This window comes from Cheilinus undulatus, linkage group 22 (assembly GCF_018320785.1).
Source record: "Cheilinus undulatus linkage group 22, ASM1832078v1, whole genome shotgun sequence".
Lineage (NCBI taxonomy): Eukaryota > Metazoa > Chordata > Actinopteri > Labriformes > Labridae > Cheilinus > Cheilinus undulatus.
Genome location: NC_054886.1, coordinates 3,702,101 through 3,709,072, shown reverse-complemented (window position 1 = coordinate 3,709,072; position 6,972 = coordinate 3,702,101). Strand labels below are relative to the sequence as shown.

General features: G+C 40.4%; 1 long non-coding RNA gene across 1 annotated transcript; it reads right to left on the bottom strand.

The window, feature by feature from the left end:
• Positions 1-893: 893 nt before the first annotated feature.
• Positions 894-1,376, bottom strand: LOC121505050. Its single transcript, XR_005991511.1, has 3 exons — positions 1,218-1,376; positions 1,096-1,139; positions 894-1,026 (listed from the first exon to the last, which is right to left on the bottom strand). It is a non-coding gene; the product is annotated as an uncharacterized LOC121505050 (long non-coding RNA).
• Between the last annotated feature and the right edge of the window lie 5,596 nt (positions 1,377-6,972).

Sequence of the window (6,972 nt, the reverse complement as noted above, 5' to 3'; positions counted from 1 at the left end):
AAGTCCTTCCATGGGGGTAGAAGCGAATGCAGAAGTGCATTAACTCTGGGGGGATTACTTTGAAGGAGTCATTTCTCTGTAGATTGTGTGATAAGTCTCATGTTGCACCAGAATCTGTATGCACACCTCAGTGTTAATGGTGCCTTCACAGATGTGCAAGTTACCCATGCTCTGGGCACTAATACACCCATGCACCATCACAGATGATGGCTTTTGGACTTTGCATCTCTAACAATCTGAATGGGCCTTTTTTAGATGACTTGATGGTCATCGTTTTCAAAAACAATCTGAAATCTCACTTTTCCTCTTACGTTAGTCTATCTCTGATGAGCTCAGGTCCAGAGAAGTCAGCAACACTAGCAGACATTGTTGATGTTTGGCTTTTGCTTTGCATAGTAGACTTTTAACTTACATTTGAGGATGCAGCAACACAATGTGTGTGTGTGTGTGTGTGTGTGTGCAAGTGTTATTTTTCTGCACAGAGACTCACAGTTTCACACAACTCTGTGAGAAAACCTTGCAGAGGTTTTAGATGCTGTGGCCTGAAAGCCACAGGCCAGTCTTCCTGTGCTGAAGCTCTGCTAGGAGTGATGTTTCCACCAGTGGAAACTTCAACTATGTAGTTCACACCACCTTCACCGCATGAGTGAGAGCTCACTGCAGAGAGTCGGCTGTCAGTTGACACAAACAACCAGGGCTAACGTTTCTGTTAGAGGATATCTATAGATAGAAGGGGCTTTTTATGACTATTTTTATATCCAGACTATGAAACATCCTTAAGACATATTTTATTTAAAAATACAGCAAACATATTGAAAGAAGACGCTTTCTTTTATTTGCTCTTGTAGGAAAAGTGACCAAAAAGACAGAAGTGATGAAATTTGAAGGTAAAGGCCTTCTTTACTCCTTTCTGCTCTTAACCCTGGAGTAAACACAGTCCGTCTCCACACTCTGCCCTTGGCGATGTCGATCACTGCTTCTTTTCAGGCTCAGAGCAGCATAGTGCAGAACATTCTCATCTTGGCTCTGGAAAGGACAGAATAAGTCAGACATTTGTGGTATATTTGGCTGTTTTCATACCTGTATTTCACCTACCGAGCCCTCAGAAGCTGCAGGACCTGCCGGATGAGAAACAGCTCCTGCAAATAAGAGTACAAGAATGAAAAGACAAGATCATTGGAGAAAAGTTTAAACTGCCTGTGCTTTCACAGTCTTACCTTTGCAGACAGAACATGACTTTTCATTCACTTTGTATGTGAAGAAAGCCAAGATGAGCAGCAGGATGATGGAAGCTGCCAATGCTGCACTCAGGCCATACACCAGGAGATGAGTGTCACTGGTAGAGCCTCCTGTGGAGTTAAGAGAAAATCATGACAAATATCCATTCTTTGCATATTGATTAAAACTCAGTGACCACTTCATTAGGTACACCTGTCCAACTGCTAATGAATATAATCAGACAAATGCATGGTGGCAACTAAGATGATCTGCAGAAGTTGAAGCCAAGCATCAGAATGTAGAAGAGAGGTGGTTAGGAGAGTTTGAGCGTGCTAATTTTGGTGAGCATGTCTGAACTGAAATATTTGTGGTTTTAAGTTAGTGGTGGTTACAGACCCTGAAAAGTGAAATCCAATCTTTGTAACTCAACACATCAGACATGTTGAAGTAAGATTGCTGTAAACATGTGAAACACTGAGATCCATGTCTGTTTGTGCCAGAAAACAGTAAATTTAATCCCCAACTCCGCCAGGCAGCTGAGCTCTGATCAGAAGCATTTCTCATAAGTGGGCGTGGCTTCAGCTCATTCAGCCAACACGCCCACACCATCCTGGAGCAGATTTTACGGCCTCATTTTTCATGAGACAGTAAAATCTGCTGAGATGTTGAGTTCTAATGTGGTTTCAAACAGTGAATGACTACTGGTTAGATATTCTCTGTGATTATTTGTTGGTGTTCTTTTTATTTATTTATTTATTTATTTTTTGCAGTGGATGTTATTTGGCATTTATCAGCTGCTGAATTATTATTAATTAGAGTAGCTAGCATGCAAATTTAAAATCTCAGAGCTAACATGAAGCTAAGTGTTGTTCATGTGTTAAACATCAGCATGTGTGATGTAGCTGATTGTGAGTGTAAGGAATAGCTGAATAACCTTTTTATTATGTTTGTTTAAACAGCTGACATACAGATAAATCAAAAAATTACTTGTCAAAGTAAGGGGAACAGAAACTCAAGCTTTACTGTTGATCTCAGTCAACTTGTGTAAAAAAGAATAAAGCTTGAAAACAAAAAAAGGTGAATAACATCCTCTCCAACTGTTGTTTTTGAACACAAGAGAAAAGAAGCAAGATTGGCAGGAAGATGCGCTGGAGTATCTGGAGAGGGCTGAGGATGTTCTGCAGAAACTGGATGCCCATGCAAGTACCTGGCTGAAACTTATGGAGCGTGTGGTTGCAGCGTTGGAGGCCCGGGCCCAGAAATGAGGACATCAGTTTATGACAGAGGATTCAACCCTTCAGACTGAATGAACACATACACTGAAAGAGGGAAAAACACTAACCTAATATTTAAGTAGGAGATCTTTAAAGACTGCAGCTCTGCAACAGTGCAGTAACACAGCTCCTTTGTGACTTGACCTTTTGACCTTTACACAGCAATACTGATATATTGTGTAATTTCACAGTGCGGGGCTCATAGACATCCCCGATATCATCTGACAGCACAGAAAGGTTGGAGTTGAAGATTGTGAGAGTGCCATCAAATATCAGAAAACATTTTCTTATTTCATGTTTGATTTTTGTTTGTATCCTTCAACACAATGAACTCCAGCCATCTCTGTCAGGATTTCTCCTCTCATTGCACCAATAAACACCGTAGACACTGTATGAAACATGTTGATGACTTATTTTAATTTCTATTTAAATGAGGCATTCCCACACCATCAGAAACAGCCAAAAAGGCATGATAAAGATTTCAATATAAGGAACAAAAGTGTAATTTAATAAAATCAGCTAACACACCATCAGAGTCTGACAGGATTTATTTAGTTGATCCCTTGTCAGCTCAACATTAAATAAAGGTTGACTTTAACCATTTATTACGTTTTCTCTTCTGCTGGGATCCTTGGTGGTACTGTGTAATGTAGGGGCTAAACAGCTTCTATCAATGGGCAACAATGTCAGTGGCAAATGTGAATAACATTTATAAAATTCATAATAAATCCAAAAGTTGTGGACAACAGCATGTATGTATATAGAATGTATCTGGATATGAGGGTGCAACAAGCTTAACCCATGCCATAAAGGAGGAGGCTGGGGTGGAGGAGGTTAAGCATTGCCAGCAGCAGCAGCAGCGTGGTACATCAGCATTAATGCAAGCAGGGATTAGAGAGAAGTACATCATATCTAAATACACCGCTGGGATGAGAGGAAGAGCTGTGATTGGCTGTGGGGGCTGGGAGGCAATAATTAGGATCAGCTGGCCGTTAGCTGATCACATCTGGGTACATGACTACCGTATCCTGCATGAACTAGGCTTCAGTTTTTGCTTCACTCAGGACCAGGTCTGGACTGCTTGGAGGCCAGTCTAGTGCCTGCATTGTTTTATTGTGAAGCCATGCTGTCTTAAGTCATGCAGAATGTGGCTTGGTATTGAAATAAGCAGACGTGGTCTGGGGGGAAGCATGTGTTGCTCCAGAACCTGTATATACCTCTTATCATTAATGTTGTCTTCACTGATATGTAAGTGAACCATGTTATGGGTACTAATACACCCACACACCACCACTGATGCTGGCTTTTGGAGCTTTAATCTTTAATCTTTTCCTCTTTCACCAGTGTATATTGTGAACTTGTCAAACTACAGCACACTTTTCAACTCAAGTCAAGCCATCTTAGATAAGCTCTAGCCCAGAACGGTTGGTGGCTCTTCAGGTTGTTGTTGAATGGACTATATTATGGTAATACCATATCCCCAGGTATTAATAAATAGCTACAGTATTTCTCCTACTATGTTGGGCCAATCAGGCAAACGGTGGTACCCCTGGGCGGACTTATTCACTACTATCTTACCTCAGCCTCAGTTTTTGTCCCAAACCTGCCTAAAAGTTCTTCACAGAACTGTATGTGCATTTATACACACACCATGGTCTGGCACCATGCTGGGTCTTTTCTAAAGTTAAACCCTTAAACATGCACGGCTGGTTTTAATGTGATCCGAGGCAATGTAAGTTAGCCATACATGCTATATGCTACAGCAGCAACATCAGGCACAGTTTTTAAAAACATTTAAACTGATCTAACCACTTTGGATGTGAGCTGTCCTGATGCTACTCAGTTTACCTGAGAAGTGTGAAAACAATACCACTTTAAATCACTTCCAGCACCTGTGTAATAGCCCTTTTTGAGACTAGAAGCATTTTGTTAAAGGATGAATGAAACGTCTACAGAGGTACACACTCTGTTCAACATGCTTGCACGTTGAAAAATGCTTGTATAATGAGGCAGTAATAAAGTATATCCATGGAAAATTGGCAAAGGTTTGTTAGCTCTAAAAGACAGACACTGACCAATCTTATAGTGTCCCATCTTTTTTGGAATTGTGGTTTGTATGTCAATGTGTCTTTTACAGCCTTGGTTCCTTAACTGGTGGGTCAGGAAGCCATTTTCTGTGAGTTGCCGATGTGAGCCTGGAAAAAATATGGGGCACAAAGTTTGTTATGTGCTTTTATTTTGAAGGAAATGTCTTCATCTCTTTACTGTACAGTGTTTGTTCGAACTCAAGTTCAAGTTCACTATTTTTACCTCAAACATTTGGCTATGATTGAAGAATTGATCAAATTTGGGTCACTGTTTGTCACTGAGGAAGTGGTGGTGGGTCCTCATGTTAAACCAGCTGAGACTGTTTTATTGTAGTTTCTAAGACATACTGCATGGTCCTGCAGAACAATCTTTGCATTTCATTAAGCATCTGTTTAAGCATGTGAGAAATAAAAATCTTTATTGCTGCATGCACCAAAGCCTGCTGAGAAGTGACAAAGGAGCCATAAACTGAACTCAGAACATCTCCTGTGTTAAAATGAGTCGTGCTGTAATCTTGAGTTGTGTTTCTTAAATACACCATTTTTTTATGCAGTAGTGCAGAGAGAAACATGAGCGTATTATGGAAACAGTGGCTCAGATCACACATAGTTGAAAAACTTCACACATCACATGCTTGTGTTGGACCGTGCAGACGTAAAAGCATTGTAAACCACACAGTCCACCTTAACCCTGCAACCATGAGCTTCTGTGTGACTTCAAGTCTGTGATGTTTGCTGTCAGTGTTTAAAAACAGAGAAGAAAAGGCTGTATGGCTTTTTTGTTTTTTCCTCAGTAGAGAAGAGACACTTCTGAGCAACACGTGTCTCATATGAACCTGAACTTCCTGGATCGTGCTGCTGAGGAGAGTTGTTTACTGTGGTTTTCACAAGTTGCAGCAGTGTCCTTTCACTGTCTTTACAGCTACGTGCTCACACTGTCCTCTTTTTCTAATGAATCTTGATGTGATCTTTTATTTAACAGTTTAAGTGACTAAAAAATAACTTTTCAAATCTATCATTATTGATTTTATGAATCTAAGAGTGCCCAGTGTCTTTAAATGGTGAAAGTTGCTGTGAAGTAAATATTCAAAGCTGTCATTTTGAGCTTCATAACTGTGAAGGCCACATGGTTCAGTTGTTTATAATCTGTTCTCTTTTTGCTCACATGAAGCAGAGATCCAACACCTCACTTTACTGCTTTTAAAGGGATATTTCAGTATTTTTAAAGTTGGGTTGTACTGCTACTACTTGGCAATAGCAGCAGCATTAGACTCTGTCCAACAGACTCTTTGAAGTCAAAAATACTACTGAATGGCTACGATAGCATGAAACTGATTGGATGCAATATAGTTTGGCTGATGTCTGATGTCTGCAAACAGGGCTGATATCAGCCTGTACTGATGTTAAGCTGATGCATCTCTACATCCATAAATAATAACCTCCATAGTTGCAGATGAAATCCACTCTCTGCATGGAACAAACAAACATCATGTTCATGACAGTAGTTGGCTTTGTTGCTTCTTTGTTTTTCTTCTTCTTGGCAGATTTGCAGACGTCATACCTCTACTTACTGTCTCAGTCTGTGTTCATACACAAGTGTGCTAAAGCACAGAACAAATGTGAAAGCAGATCAGTGTAGGAGAGGGGAGGGGTAGCTGGAGTAGATGTGAAACATTCCTGTCTAAGGTGAAAAAGCTCGTAGAGTTTCTGCTATCTGCAGACTTTTTCAGACTTCATATTGTGGTCCAGTGTGGCCGGGTAAAAGGAGCATGACTTGATGGTGTGGGTTAGGTAATAAAGGAAAGTCTTGTACAGTAGGTGAAGCACATCATTGTGTTCTTTTTGTTGGAGACAACTGTTAAAATAGGTCGAAAACATGAGGAGCTGCTACCACAGAACCACACTGGGCTGTGGTTATAACATGTGTCATCACAATGTTTTATATCTGGCTCTGGAAATAAAGTAGGCCAGCTATGGGCTAACGGTAAACCTGACTAGTGTCGTACACTGCAGAGTTTCACAAGCAAGACCACACCTTCACCGTGCCTCCTCATCATTAACATACAGTCAAACCTGACCATCTTCTCCCCTTTAGTTCTCACATTTGGCTCCTCTCTCTCCCACCCTTTTGTCTCTTTTCTTCATTTCCTCCCACTGGCCCTAAGGGGGTTTGTTATGCTGGAGAGCTATGGTGAAATCAATGATAACCAAGATGGTGAACATCATCGAATTCAGAATCATCATTCCACCACTGATGCATCTTTAGTGAATTAAATTCTTATGATACTGTGGTTTTTAACTGTGCTAAAATAAAACATTTTTCCAGAATAATTATTTTAAAAATTATCTAGATATATGATCAAATCAGGAGGGAGACACTTAAGACCAGCCCC